Raw genomic sequence first — 14,751 nt, forward strand, 5'->3', positions numbered from 1 at the left:
GCCGGCGCGCGCCGGCCCCCGGGATGTTTTTGTTTTGAAGGGAAGCCATGTTTTATGTGTGTGATGGGCGCCGCCATCTTCTTCGCGGGGCAAGTATGGCGGCCCCAAAAGATGGCGGGCCGCGGCGGGGGCGGCGGGCGGCGGCGGCCGAAGATGGCGGCGGAGGCGCGGCGCCGCCCGCTAGGCCGCAATGGCGTAGTTTCCCCGGGCGGGGCGGCTGCGCGGCGGGCGGGGCGGGGCGCGCTCGGCCAACGGCCGCCAGCAGGCCCGTTGTCCGGCCCCCGCCCCCAAGGCTAGCCCCCCCCTCCGGGCGGCTCCCCCCCAACCTCGCCCCAGGCCGGCTCCCCACGGGGCCGCGGCCGCGGGGCGGGCGTTGGCGGGGAGCGCAGCCCTCGCGCCCGGCCCGGCCGCCGCCGCCGTTCCCCCGCCGGCCTCTGGGGGGCGCCCGCGGCCCCGCTCCGCCCCCGCCCCTCCCCCGGACCCGCAACTGCTCCCCGGAGGCGCCTCCGCGGGCCGGGCGGGGGCCGGGCTCCACGCTCCACGCGGCCCGAGCCTGCCCGCTGCCCCCTCCCCGCTGTGCGCTGCCGGCGAGGCGGGGCGAGGCGGGGCGAGGCGCGGCGGCTCCCCCCACCCCCGGGCCTGTCCCCGCCGTCGCGGCCCGGGCGCTGCTCGGCCGTTCGGGTCGGCGAAGTCGTGTCTCCGTGAGCGTTCGGCTCTCTGCGGGCGTTTGCCGCGCGCGGGGCCGAGGAGCCGGGTTTTTCCGCCTGCAGCCTTCCGCGTGACGGAAAGCCGTCTCCCTACTGTGCCCCTGCAAAGGAGGGCGCCAGAAAGCGCTTTTTCCCCACTCTAGTGCGGCTTGAACGAAGGCCAGGAGAAACGGCTAGGGCGCAGGGAGCCTGTCTGTCCGTGCGCTCCTCTCGGCTGTTGCCGTGTGGCTGTCGAAGGCTGGTGTTCTGTCTGTCCTGTTGGTGCGCGTGCTCTCTGGTTAAGTTGCTGCGGTAGTAAGTAGACCGAGAGGAGTTGTGCCAGCCGGTTAACCTGGGGCCTGTGCGGACTGACGAGTGCTGAGTGTGAGTCGGCGGACCCTCCCCTGTGATTCCATTAGCGCAATTTCCTGAGCTCTCAGAAGTGGAGAGGGCCTCAGAAGGTGGCTTTTGAGCGTTAGAGATGGTTGAGATTGAGAGGAACGAATAGTAGAACGAATAGTAGTCGCAGACGGGCGGCCTGGGCTGAGTAGCTGGTCTGGCCGCGTCCTGAGGCCCCGAGGCGGGGTGGCTGACGCGGGGCGGAGCGGGGCCGCGTCTTCGTGGGCCCGCCCGCCGTGGACTTCGGGGTTGTCACAGGATGCCTCCTGTGTGTTTTGGTAGCTCGGAATGACTGCACACTAATCACGTTGGGACTAAAGGCCGTGTTTTCCCCTTACTAGGAATGGAAGAAGGGAGGGGAGCGTTGGTTAACCATGAGTTGGCTGAATTCAGGGTACCCTTTGAAATTAGGTGTTTAGGTAAAGATACATGAAGCATCTAAAAGTAATTTTGCTTTTTCTCGTGGTATGGTCATGTTGGTCTTATAGCACTTTAGGAAAAACATTTTACATACTCTGCATTTGACGTGCTAAATCAAATTGCTAACCAACTTTTCCATACCCAGAAAACTGGTAATGTATGCCTTTACTTGATGAAATGATAGGTGTCTGGCCAGCCAGGCGGGGCTGAAAGTCTGAGGGGCCTGACTAATGGGAGTTAATTTACAATTAAGTCAACATTCAAAAGTCATTACTTCCGTGCCAGTGACTGCTTACAGGGTTGCATGGTTTGGGGTTGTTTCAATGTCCATTTCTTGGAAGAGTGAGTCGTCTGGCATGTTACAGAGTACTCTGCATAGAGAGGCTTCTGAAGATTGCATGACAGTAACATAGGATGGCCTCTTTCTTCAGACATGCGATGTGGTAAACTGTGCTGCCTTCTTGTCCTTGGGGTTTGGAATTATTACCAAAAAGAAGCTAAATACTTTGTAATTAACTATGCGTGTCCCAAGTTCGAATTCTGAGTATAGTTTGATTTTGAGAACTGAAATAAGGAGATCTTGGATAGCGGGAAGAAATCAAAGCAGGTTCCTTGTGGAGCTAAATTTCCGTGTGTGTGTGGGTGTGGGTGTGGACTGTGGTGGCAGTGTGCTCACTGCTTTCACGTACCTGATCTCATTCGATCCCAGACGGGAGAGCTCTAACCACACTAGTGCCATTGAAACAGTCCCTTCCTTAGATCGGAATGAGCTGTGAGGTGTCAGTTTTGCCTAAGCCCAAACCTAGTTGCCTGAAGTCCTTATCAAAATAATTGCATAGCTAGGGCATTCATGGGATTGATTACTTGTTAGTGCCTCTTGGTTTAAAAAGAAAACATTTAGTGGCAGCCAGCATGTTTCTGGAAACCAAATATGTGGGTTTTATGGGTTTATCTTGTATGCCATTTTCCTTTAATTTCCCAGGGAATAACAGTGATCTGTGATGGTGCCGTCTTTTAAGTGGAACAGCAGCGAGGGAATCTAGTAGTTGTATAACAGTAGTTTTAGACCTGAAAAGGTCCTTAGACATCTGCTTTTTAAAAAATTGATATAATTCACACCACACAAAGTTCTGTGGTTTGTACGATATTCACCAGGTTGTGCAGTCATCAGTACTATCTGCTTCCAGAACATTTTCATCACCCCAAAAGGAAACCCCATACCTGGTAGCAGTCACTCCCCGTGTCCCTCACTCCACAGCCCCTGGCAACCACTAATCTATTTTTTGTGTCTCGGGATTTGCCTAATCTGGATGTTTCATTTAAATAGAGTTATACAATACGTGGCCTTTTGTGTCTAGCTTTGCCTTTTTTCAGGGTTCATGCATGCTGTAGAATATTTCTCATTCCTTTATATGGCTGAGTAATATTCCCTGTGTAGATAACACAGCAGGGCCTACGTATTTTTGCACATGTGGAAATGAGACTTAGTTTAAGGCTGAACACGTTTCAGTCTTTAATCACAGTTCACCTTTGTCTTGAATATTCTTGATCCGTTGTTTTAAGGCCCGTGCTTGTTTTTGTTTTTTTCCCTGGCATATAACTAATGAGCATGTAAATGCTGCCAGATGTAGGGCACGGTATTCCGTATTTTTTCCCTAGGTATTCCTTACTGTTGTGTAGCAGCAGCGTCCTACTTCATAGAGCTTATTGTAAACTAAATCACTGGATCGAGTAAGGAAGCTAATAATAAAAGCTGCATGTAAAACATTTAGTTTTGAGAGAAACCTGGAAGGCTTTAAAAATCTTGAGGTTTCAGGTAGTTAGAAATTGTAACCTTCACTAAAGGCTGTTGATACTTTAATTATCTTCTGTTAGACGTGATATGGAAGTGCCTAGAGTAAAGCCTCTGAGACGAGAAAACCATTGAGATTAGAACCAGTAAATTGAAAGAAAATCGAAAAGTATTACGTTTTTTCTCAGTTTTGTATATTCAGAAAGTTCAGATTTACCAAGAATTACTAGTCCTGACCATTTGCCATTCCTCTGGGTTTTCCACGTGCTCCATTTTTACCATGCTTTTTATCACTAAGTAGAAATGCCATAAATGTGAATTCTCGTAGAGTCAAGAAGCCATCCCAAGTCATCACGTCAACCCCGTGACCCACGCAGGGCAGCCTGAGTCCTGGCTCCCCGCTCCTGCCCTGGTAGCTCGGGAAGCCTGGCTTACTGAGAAAGCCTCTGTGCCCTTCCTTCTCCCTCCCGCAGCGGCAGCTGCCTCTCCCTAGTGGGAAGAGAAAAACCCCTGTCAGGAAAAGGTCAGGGCTCCTGACCCACCTATAACTAGCATTTTAGGCTTTTGGAAGAGAATAATAATTTTTAAAAAGTATCCCAGACTCTTGGGGTGGATATTTACAAAACGCCTTTCTATTTGTTTTGTTTTTGAAGTCTGCTTAGTAAGGTTGGTTTGTTTTAAGGCTGGGGAATTTAAGGCTTATAACAGGTTATTAGCAAAAACAGTTATTAGAATGAACGTTTAAGATCTGCAGTCTTTTGTTAACTCCTGATCTGCTCTTACTAGGTGACCATTTTATAAACTCTGCTCTTACTACTTCCCATAGGAAGAGTATGCAAAAGTGAAAACTTTGTATACTTTTAAAATCGGTATGTTTACCAGTGAGTTGTAGTCTATAGTATTATTGGATGAACGATCAAACTTCGTATTTTTAAAATTTGGCATCTGAAACACTACCTGGATGTTGAAAATAATATTAATTGCATTACTGTTAGCAGGATATTAGGAATACGTGGGAAGTCTTGAAAGTTAGTGGACTCTATTGTATGTCTGTGCCTTCCGCCGTATAGTGGACTTAGTTACGGAACCCAAGAGCAACCTAAGTTTCTTGTGTTAGGTCCCATTCTGCTTAACTTTATGATTAATTATCAATAACAGCAAGCCCAGTGGTTTCTGGGAACCATTAGTAACGCATCACATTTCTTCTTTTGAGGGCACTTCTTCGACCTTGGCATAACCTAACTCCTGACCTTGGGATCTTTGTAAAATGACTTGGTGGAATAGGGGGAATCCCTGAAAGCATTTTCAGTTCCTTTATAGCAAAGAATTTCTGCTCCTTTCTGAATTTCTACGTGACAGTAGGAAGCCATATCTTCACTTTCTTTAAGCAGAACTATCCAATTTTAATGTGACCACACGAATGAGGTATTAGGAATTCTCGAGTAAGATTCTTAATACCATTCAGTAACTTTAGTCTTACACAGTGGTTTCAGATACGATTAAACATTAAAACAACGTAGGTGGCACAATGGTTAAGTTCGCACGTTCCACTTCTTGGCAGCCTAGGGTTCGCCGGTTCGGATCCTGGGTGCGGACATGGCACTGCTTGGCACGCCATGCCGTGGTAGGCGTCCCACATATAAAGTAGAGGAAGATGAGCATGGATGTTAGCTCAGGGCCAGTCTTCCTCAGCAAGAAGAGGAGGATTGGCAGTAGTTAGCTCAGGGCTAATCTTCCAAAAAAAACAAAACTAAACGCAAAACACTGTGAATGGTTGTGATGGACTCTTTTTTCTTGCGTAAATTCTTCCCTTCAAATGTGAGACCTGCGAGTAAGGAAGAGGCTGCCATTGCAGTGCTAGAAGCTGTTCACTCTTGGAGTCTAGGCGCTGTCTCTTGTGGGAGAGGCCGAACTTCAAAATGTTTCAGAGATCACACTCGAAAACGCCCTGAAGGGTCTTTCTCTTTGTGCTTTTCTCCACTCGACCTTTACTTCTTTTCCTTTTGTGTCTTCTAGCTTCTAAGTACTCGGAAAACTTGAGGGAGAAAAGCTGCTGCCATTACTCCAAGTTGACGATTGGTTTTTAATTTACTTTGTTGATAACTCACTGATTATTTGTAGTAATACATATGGCTCCTATATTAAGTAAATTTTTATAGATTCTTAGCAAGGACTAAATACACACCTCTGGATTTCACCTCTGGGGATCTGGTCACACGCAATCTGTTCCTTTCTTTATTTTCTATGATTTAAATCAAATGACTTCACTTTCCTGCTTAAAAACCTCTCAACTACAACAGTGTGAATATACTGAATGCCACTGAGCTGTAGACTTAACAGTGGTATATCTTATATTTTGTGTGTGTTAATACACACAGACATGTTCTGCAGACATCCCGTGACATTTAGTGAAATCTAAACTCCTTGTCATTCGCAGGGCCGTCCCTGGTTTGGCCCCTGCTTTTCCTTCCAACGTCCTCCCTCTGCTCCCTTTGTGCTCCAACCTTGCTGGCCTCATTTCAGATCCTTGAACTTATTTCTTTGCAGTGCTCTTACCTCTGCTGCCAGAGCTCTGGCCCCAGATGTTTGCCTTCTTAGTGCCACCTTGTTTTTCTAGTCTCAGCTCTAAGAGGCCTTCCCTGTTTGTTCATTCAGGTTAGCAGGCCCTCCCAATTACTCTCTCATAACCCTGTTTTATTTTCTTTGTAGCACTGTCTGAAATTGTCTTCTTTTTTTCCTTGTAACTTGCTGCTTGTCCGTCTACTTTCTCTAGATTGTAAGTCCTGGGCTGTCACCCTGCAGCCTTAGGATGGCACTAGGCACGTAGATTGTCAGTAAATCACTGAGTGAGTGAGTGCTTGGAGGTTGTGCTGTAAGGCAGGGTTGGGCCTGTAGACCAGAAGACAGTTCTCATCTCTGAGTGCCGAGGTGGAAAAGCAGGAGTGAGGGTGGGGAGAGGGGGGAAGCGTCCCCTTTTAGAAAAGGCGTGGACTTGAGGCAATCCTAGGTTGAAATCCTAGATCTGCCACTTACTGCGCTTGGTGACATACATGATTGGTATTTCTTTCTTTTTTTTTTTTTGACTTGGCATTTCTGAGGCTTGATTTCTTCAACCAAAAACATGAGGTTAATATCTTAAAGGTGTTGTTTAAATTGAGTAAGTTAAAGAAAGTGACAATTGCTGGCATGAAACAGATACTCAGTAAGTGATAGTACCCCCTTCTTAAGGTGTCTCGGTGGGGAAGAGTGGAAACAGCCTATGTCTGGCTTTTGCCTGTTTCTTAGTAATGAATCTCAAATGTTTAGCCCTCCCCCATTTTGGTGAAGGTTTCGCTGGTGGCACTGCTGAGTTGATAATGCCATTTTTACCAAAAGTCACCTAGAATGATCAGACCAAAGTTAATAGCCTAAGATGGAAGGTGTAGAGAAACAAAATTGAGCCACCCCATAAATAAGTAAAATTGGTGAAAATAGAAAATCAGGATCACAGGAAAAAGGAAGCATTAGGGTCAACGTAATGAGCTTCCTGGCAATCAAGATAAAAAGGAAACCATCCTACCCTTAACTAATTCCAAGATGGGAAAACCTTCTGAGGAAATCAAGCCTTTGTTAGGAGTGAATTCTAAAATAAACTTATGTGAAGGGAACCACTGATGTTAGTAATGCACAGATTCCAACCAATATAGTGTCTTAGAGCAGCCAGAGGCTTAACATGGAACCTAACTGAAGATGATTCATAGTTTTTTGTGTTCTTTCCATGCTTACTATAGTTTTTAAAAAGTTCAGCGTTGTTTAAAAACCGTTAAGTGTAGGCTCTCCTGTTCCCCTTAAACCCAGGAGGGGAGGGGAAAGTGGAACAAAGGTGTTTTTTGCACACTCCACTCTGTTTTCCACACAGTGCGATTTAACATTCAACATGTTGCCTTGTTTCAGCCTTATAGGGTAGGTGCTCTTCTCTTTATTTAACAAATGAGGACACCAAGCAAGGTTCAGTGAATGAAAGGCCTCTTGAAGGAAAGAAATCTTGATCTGGGTTTTGGAGAGCACACCAGACTCAGATGGCGGATGAGAGGCAGGCAAGAGGGAAAGTTGTGCTTATCATGCACCTTTGACTGTACATTGACCAGCACGTGAGAAAACCAGTTTGGTTGGGGCGTGGAGGGCAGGTGAGACTCCCCTTTTTCCTCTTCTCTGCACCTGTGGAGGGTCCCAGCCCTCCATTTAGTTCCTTAACCATATCTTTTTTTTTTTTAACTTTCTGTTAAGATTATGATAGTTTACAACCTTGTGAAATTTCAGTTGTACGTTATTGTTCGTCATGTTGTGGGTGCACCACTTCACCCTTTGTGCCCTCCCACCACCCCCCCTTTCCTCTGGTAACCACCAATCAGTTCTCTTTGTCTCTATGTTAACTTCCACCTATGAGTGGAGTCATACAGAGTTCGTCTTTCTCTATCTGGCTTATTTCACTTAACGTAATACCCTCAAGGTCCATCCATGTTGTTGTGAATGGGACAATTTTATCCTTTTTTGTGGCTGAGTAGTATTCCATTGTGTGTGTGTGTGTGTGTGTGTGTGTGTGTGTGTGTGTGTGCCATGTCTTCTTTATCCAATCATCAGTTGACAGGCACTTAGGTTGCTTCCACGTCCTTAACCATATCTTTTTGACTGTAAACTGTTTTGAGTCTTTTCGCTTTGCCTCTCAAACTAGACTGGGAGCAATTATAGCTTTGGTAACATAGAAGGAAAGTGATAGCTGAGAAATAGGGACTTATTTATATACTGTTTTTACCTTTTGAATAGTTCCATATGCAAAAAATAGAGAATGTTTTAAAAATGTGAATGAATTGATTGTCCTGTGAACTAATTCAGGATGTGTACCCAGTTATGGATGGTATTGGCCAGATTTTGTTTTCCCACACCTCCAGCTTAGGCCTCTGGACTTTGGTCTGGGTGGTGTAGGGGAGCTGCACTCACCTCCACAGTTTGGACTAGAGGTCTTTGATGGCAATTTCTCCCACCTCTCTACCCCTCTGAATCAGTGATTTGTATTCTCAGCTTTTTCCAAATAGGAATTCTGAGATATGGTTTTAATCTGCTTGCCCAGTTGTGTTCTGATAATCACAATCATAAATTTAAGTAACGCTGGTTCTAGAAACCCATTGCAATGAAACTTCTAACGTGGTTGTACCCCGTCCCTTGGCGGGGTAATTAACTAAGTCCTGTCCCCCCCAAGGAAAACTATATATATGTATACACTCACACACACTCACACACCCCAGCAATTTTCAAAGCAGATTTAGCTGCTTAGCTTCATGAACATGCTTTACCTAGACGTGTCTTTGATATTCCCTGTTGCCAGTCAGTAGAAATGAGTAGCATGTGTAACATATTTGACGTCCAGAGCATATCAGTTAGCATCTTCTTTCCCCTCTATACAGCATATCTATTTCAGTAGTAATTATGAAATGAAAGGAATATAATAAATGGCCAGTGCAGATGGTGAAATCTTCTTTATTTGAATACAATTAGGAGTAAAACATTTTTTAATAAAATTGTACAAAAAGATAAATTAATACTTTTCACTAATATATTTTGAAGAGGGAAACTTATATGTACATATGGTCTGTAAATGTAATACAAAGTTTCTTTTTTTTAAATTGAGGTAACATTGGTTTATAATGTTATGTAAATTTCAGGTATACATCATTATATTTCAGTTTCTGTGTAGATTGCATCATGTTCCCCACCCAAAGACTAATTACCATCCATCACCACACACAGGTGCCTAATCACCCCTTTTGTCCTCCCTCCTTCCCCTCTAGTAACCACCAATCCAATCTGTCTCTTTGTGTTTGTTGTTTAGTTTCTCTTTGACAGCATCATAAATTTCTGTTACGTTTGGCAAAACCTTTTGAAGATTTTCTTTTGCAAGAATCAGATAAAATGGCCAGATAACAGCAGACATTGACATTATTTGATCTATTGCTTTAATATGTGTCCAGCTCTTGGTGAAAATGAGGCAGACATTGTCTTTGATTTCTTCTGGCAATAGAACCTAGCATCTTTTGTCATTTCTCTAGCAGTCTTTGCAATGTGATTTTTTTCTGTATAGTTTATTTCCTCACATCTTGTTGTTGAATTGTTAATGACCGTCTGTTCAAATTTCTGTGCACTGGTCTTCAAGGAGTTCTCCAAATTAGCTTCCATGTAATATATTGTTTATTAAGGAATAAAGAAGAAACAAGTGATGATAATATGAAGTTTAAACATTTATTATGAAAGCATACAATAACCACAAAAATTATTTAGTACTTAGACCAACGAGAGTTTTTTAGGCAAGAATATTGTATCACTGACGTTGTTTAGAAGTGCAGGGGTGTGGTGATAATCTCAGCCAGGCTGATTTTTAATAGGTTTTATTATGGTTTTAAGATTACTTCCAGACCATGTGCCTAGTGTCTGTACTCGGAATAGACTGCCTTCACTGTGTTCCGCTTTCACTTGGTGTGTCACTGAATAAAATTCTCATTAGACAAAGCTAGTTTTCTCCCTCCATCTGGACCTATCTCTTCGGGCTCCTTTGCAAGGTCTTCTTCATTCTCACAGTATGGGAATTACCCAGGTTTTCGTTCTGAGCCGTCTCTCTCTTTTTTTCAATAGATGATGTTAGGATGTGTTTCTGTGGCTTTAAATGCAGTCTGTGTGCCAGTGATTCCCGTACAGTTCTCTCCAACCTAGATTTCTTTTTATCCTCCACACATGCGTATCTAAGCCCCTCCTTGCAGTCTGTCCACTAGATGTTGCAGACATCTCAAACCAAAGTGGAACTCTAGATTCGCTCCTGCACATTGTCTCTTCCTCCACTGTTTTTCCCTCTTAGCTGATAATGTCACCATCCTCCAAGAAGCAGGCACAAGAAACTCAGGTGGCATACTTGACATCCCTACTCTTCCCCCTCCTTATCTGATCCATTACCCAGCCATGCTTAGTCCTCCTGCAAATAAAGCTTGCATCTAACCCGTTGTGGAGACATGCTGACAAATGCAGCCTTTTTGGTAGTAAATCCCATCGTTGAGTGATCTCACTGTCAGAAATTGTTTCTTATTCCAAATAGAAAAATTTTCACTAAACTATTTTCTCTAAGTGAAATCTCATTATATAAAGCAAAAGTCAGCAAACCTTTTCTGTAAAGGGCTGGATAGTAATATTTTAGTTTTGTGGGTCCTACAGTCTTTGTTACAACTAATCATTTCCATGTGCAATGGTAGCAGGAGAGCAGCCCTAGACAGTACATGAACAAATGAGCATGGCTGTGTTCCGGTAAAACTTGAGTTTTGAAAGTACACGGCATATTTGTATACCATCGTTCACAGCAGCACTATTCAGAACAGCTAAAAGATGGAAGCAACCCAAGTATCCATCATTAGATGAATGGATAAACATTTTAAAATACAGTATGCCCATACAGGAATATTGTTTGGCCATGAAAAGCAATGAAAATTTGATAGATGCTGAACATGGGTGGACCTTGAAAACATTATGCTTAGTGAAGTATGCCAGGCACAGAAGGACAAATCCTGTATGATTCCACTTAGAAAAGGTACCTAGAGTAGGCAAATTCATAGGAACAGAAAGTAAAATAGAGAGGATCAGGGCTGCGGAAAGGAGGGGTTATTGTTTAATGGCTACAGAGTTTTTGTTGGCGGCGATGAAGTTTTGGGTATAGATGGTGGTGATAGTTACACAACATTATGAATGTATTTAATGCCACTGCATTTACAGATTTACATTTACAGATGGTTAAAATGATAAATATTATGTTAATGTCCGTTTTACCAAAATTTAACAAAGAAAGGAAACCATGAAAATGGAAACAAAGAGGGGGTTGGCAGGCTGATTTTGACCCACTGGCTGTACTTGCGAATCCTTGACTTCTGTTTGTGTCACCCCAGATTCATGGGGGGGGGCCTTTTGGAAGTAATTAGGTTCTGGGGTGCAGCCCTCATTGAATGGGATCAGTGGCTTTATGAGAAGAGACAGAGCAATCGTGTAGTGTGATGAGAAATTATGTGTATGTGAGGACACAGCAGGAAGGCGTCTCTGTCTAAAAACCAGGAAGAGGGCCTTCGCCAGGAACGGAAGTGGCTGGCACCTTGGTCTCCAGAACTGAGAAATCACTTTCTGTCGTTTAGGCCACGCAGTCTATGGTATTTGGTTGTAGCAGCCTGCACTCAGACACCTTCCCTGCTGGAATGTGAGTTCCATGGGGGCAGAGATTTTGTCTTGTTTGTGGCTGTTATTCCTGCTGCCTAGAACAGTGTCAGGTACACAGGAGGCCCCCAGCTAATATCTGCTGAGCTACTAGAAGGACTGATTTAGCCTGAGATTCCTTTATGCCAGGAGGTCAGCCTTCTTTCTGTCCCAACATGCTTGAGACACACCCTCCTCAGAGGCTTGCGCAGAGCAGCGGTGATTCTCAACCTTGCTGTCCTTCTTGTATTGGAAATTTTTTTTTTCCAAGATTTTATTTTTTCCTTTTTCTCCCCAAAGCCCCCTGCTACATAGTGGTATATATATATATATATTGTTTTTAAGATTTTATTTTTTCCTTTTTCTCTCCAAAGCCCCCCAGTACATAGTTGTATATTCTTCGTTGTGGGTCCTTCTAGTTGTGGCATGTGGGATGCTGCCTCAGCGTGGCTTGATGAGCAGTGCCATGTCCGCGTCCAGGATACAAACCAGTGAAACACTGGGCCGCCTGCAGCGGAGCGCTCGAACTTAACCACTCGGCCACGGTGCCAGCCCCCATAGTTGTATATTTTAGTTGTGGGTCCTTCTAGTTGTGGAATGTGGGATGCCGCCTCAACATGGCCTCGCGAGTGGTGCCATGTCCGCGCCCAGGATCCGAACCAGTGAAACCCTGGGCTGTGGCAGCGGAGCGTGCGAACTTAACCGGTTGGCCACGGGGCTGGCCCCCGTGTATCAGAAGTTTGAAACCCCAGGAAAGAAGACAAGCTTCCCTGCGCACCAGTGTATTTCTGTACCCCTTCACAGTCAAAGGAGTCGTTGTTGTGCCTCAGTTGGAGAGCTTGGAAGGGGAAGGAATTACCACAGCCCTGAGAACCGAAATGAAAGAATCTGGTTACAGTGTAGGGTCCCAGCTTTGTAGCTTACGATCAATAACCACGTTTCCTGTCCTTTTTTGTTAGTACAGCCAGCTTTTTTTCCCTTAGGCTTCTTCATCCATAGATGGATATTCTTCATCTGTAAACAGGTAACCTGGGATATAGTATCCAGTTCTTTCTAGTTCCAAACAACAGGCCGCTGGCTGTGCTGGTTAACACACACAGGTCTTCAAGTTAGACTTCGGGAGTTTACATTGCCACTTCCTAGCTGGTTAATCCTGAGCCGCTTACCTAACCTCTCTGTGCCTCAGCATTCTCTGTAAAATGAAGTTGCTAGTTTGCCCACTTCCTAGGTTCCTATGTGCGGTGATTAAAATAGTGCCTACATGTAAACATTGAATAAAATGTCGGCTGCTGTTAGAGTCTGTGATTCCTTGTAATGACCTATAAATGTTCCTAAAATGAAGAGTGATGAGAGAAAAGAGACATTTAAAGTTCAGAACTGTCGTCTTCTGTGCTTTCACTGCTGGGAGTGCTTGAACTTGACAGTGACCGCTTGACCCAGATGAACCTGCATCCTGTCTTTATCTTGCCCTCCTATTCTCATGACAGAGAACCATGTGCTAAACAGCATGTTTATAGCTTTTGGTGGTGACATCAATTGCAGGATCTGATTTGGGTTGGGTTTTGGTCTTGTTTTTAACAGTAGTGGAAGGGTAACGCAAGGAAAGAGTTGAACAAGGCGGTTTTCACTTCTGAAAGTTTTTATGTTATTGCTCTTTGTGAAACAACTTGATGGAGTAGCAGAAAATTTCAGTCAGCATTGAAAATTTTGGAGCATCTGTTTTCTGTTTTAGGCACTGAACTAGTAAAAGACTGTTTTTGGCCTCTGGCATCTTTACTCTAGTTTAAGAGGCAAGGCCAACAAAAATTCAAAACAGTATGATTTAGAGTTTGTCAGTGTTAACTACCAAGAAATAATCTAGGGCGTTCAAAGAAAAGCTAGGAATCCAAGGCTGACATGATAGAATCAGCAAGCCCTTAGAGAATTTGAGCTGGGCTGGGAAGGGTTGGCTAGGTTTAGAGAGAGGTAATGAGAGAGAGCAAGGGGGGAAACTCCTGCCAGACGCTCGTGAATTACCTGTGAGAAAAACAGGCTGGTTGGAATACGGAGGGCAAGTGCAAAGGAGAAATGGAAGGGAAGACCAGACAGGTTGGAATGGGAACAGACAGCATAGGGCCCGGAATGCCGAGTTGAAGTAATGCATTCGTCTCTTGAAGAGCTCCTGCCACAGGTGAAAGTGTATCAGCTACATTTTCTGTGTCAGTTTGTCCTTCATAGCGTCGTGAGAGCAGAGAACAGAATTGTGAAGATGAATTAAGAAAATTATGCTAGTCGTTTTGGTTTGAGATAATGATAACTACGTTGATGGCTGTGGGACAAAGGGAAAAGACCTTTTAAAAACGATCAGTAGGATTTGGCGTCTGGGAATTAATTATGGTGGTCAGTACTCCCTTTTTTTAATAACCTGTTGGATTTGCGATGATAGTACAACACACGAGTAGAAATGTCCTGCATTCTTTGAATGCGTATTTATTGAGGGCCGACTATGTGCAAACCCTGAACGGCACTCTGAGGATGCGTGGGTATCAAAACTGACAACCATCCCCATCCTCGTGGAGCTTACCATCTCCTAGGAGAGGCCGACAAATCACGCAGCTGGAATTACCAGTGTGGTCAACGAAAGGTGCATGAGTAAAAGGCCATAAGGCTAGGGTGGGTGGGTCTTGGTGCATCTGAGGAACTCAAAGGGTGGTGTACCTGGAGCAAAGAGTGAGGGGAGAATAGTGAAGAACCAGGTGGCCACAGAGGTAGGCAGGGGGCTAGCGGAGAGGTGAAGCCTACGAAGTTAGATCTGAGTCAGCGTTGCAGAGTTGGTGGTTAACAGGAAGTGTGTGTGGTGGACAAAAAGCAGAACTCTGAGAAGTGGTAGGAGGAGAAGCGAGGAAGTGGAGAAGTGGGAGTGGAACCAGGAACGTGAACGGCCGAGGACCGTGACTGCAAGCTCTCCCCGGTGGGCTCAGAAGGAGCGCCGATAGAAGGCCCCTTGGATTTGGCTTTGAAGATTTTGGTGCCTTTCAAGCAGAAACAGGATGATTTCTTGGGGCCAGCGCAGTGGTGCAGCAGTTAAGTTCGCACGCTCTGCTTCAGTGGCCCGGGGTTCGCCAGTTCAGAGCCCGGGTACAGATGTGGCACGACTTATCAAGCCATGCTGTGGCAGGCGTCCCACATATAAAGTAGAGGAAGATGGGCATGGATGTTAGC

At 45.1% G+C, this 14,751-nt stretch overlaps 1 protein-coding gene and 1 long non-coding RNA gene across 3 annotated transcripts in view; both read left to right on the forward strand.

The window, feature by feature from the left end:
- LOC139045735 (uncharacterized) lies at positions 1–11,559 on the forward strand. Its single transcript, XR_011504792.1, has 2 exons — positions 1–1,070; positions 7,231–11,559. It is a non-coding gene; the product is annotated as an uncharacterized lncRNA (long non-coding RNA).
- Positions 1–14,751, forward strand: part of YY1 (YY1 transcription factor) — a 29,478-nt gene that overhangs the window by 1,545 nt on the left and 13,182 nt on the right. The gene's annotated exons all lie outside the window — the stretch shown is intronic.

This window comes from Equus asinus, chromosome 7, assembly GCF_041296235.1.
Source record: "Equus asinus isolate D_3611 breed Donkey chromosome 7, EquAss-T2T_v2, whole genome shotgun sequence".
Lineage (NCBI taxonomy): Eukaryota > Metazoa > Chordata > Mammalia > Perissodactyla > Equidae > Equus > Equus asinus.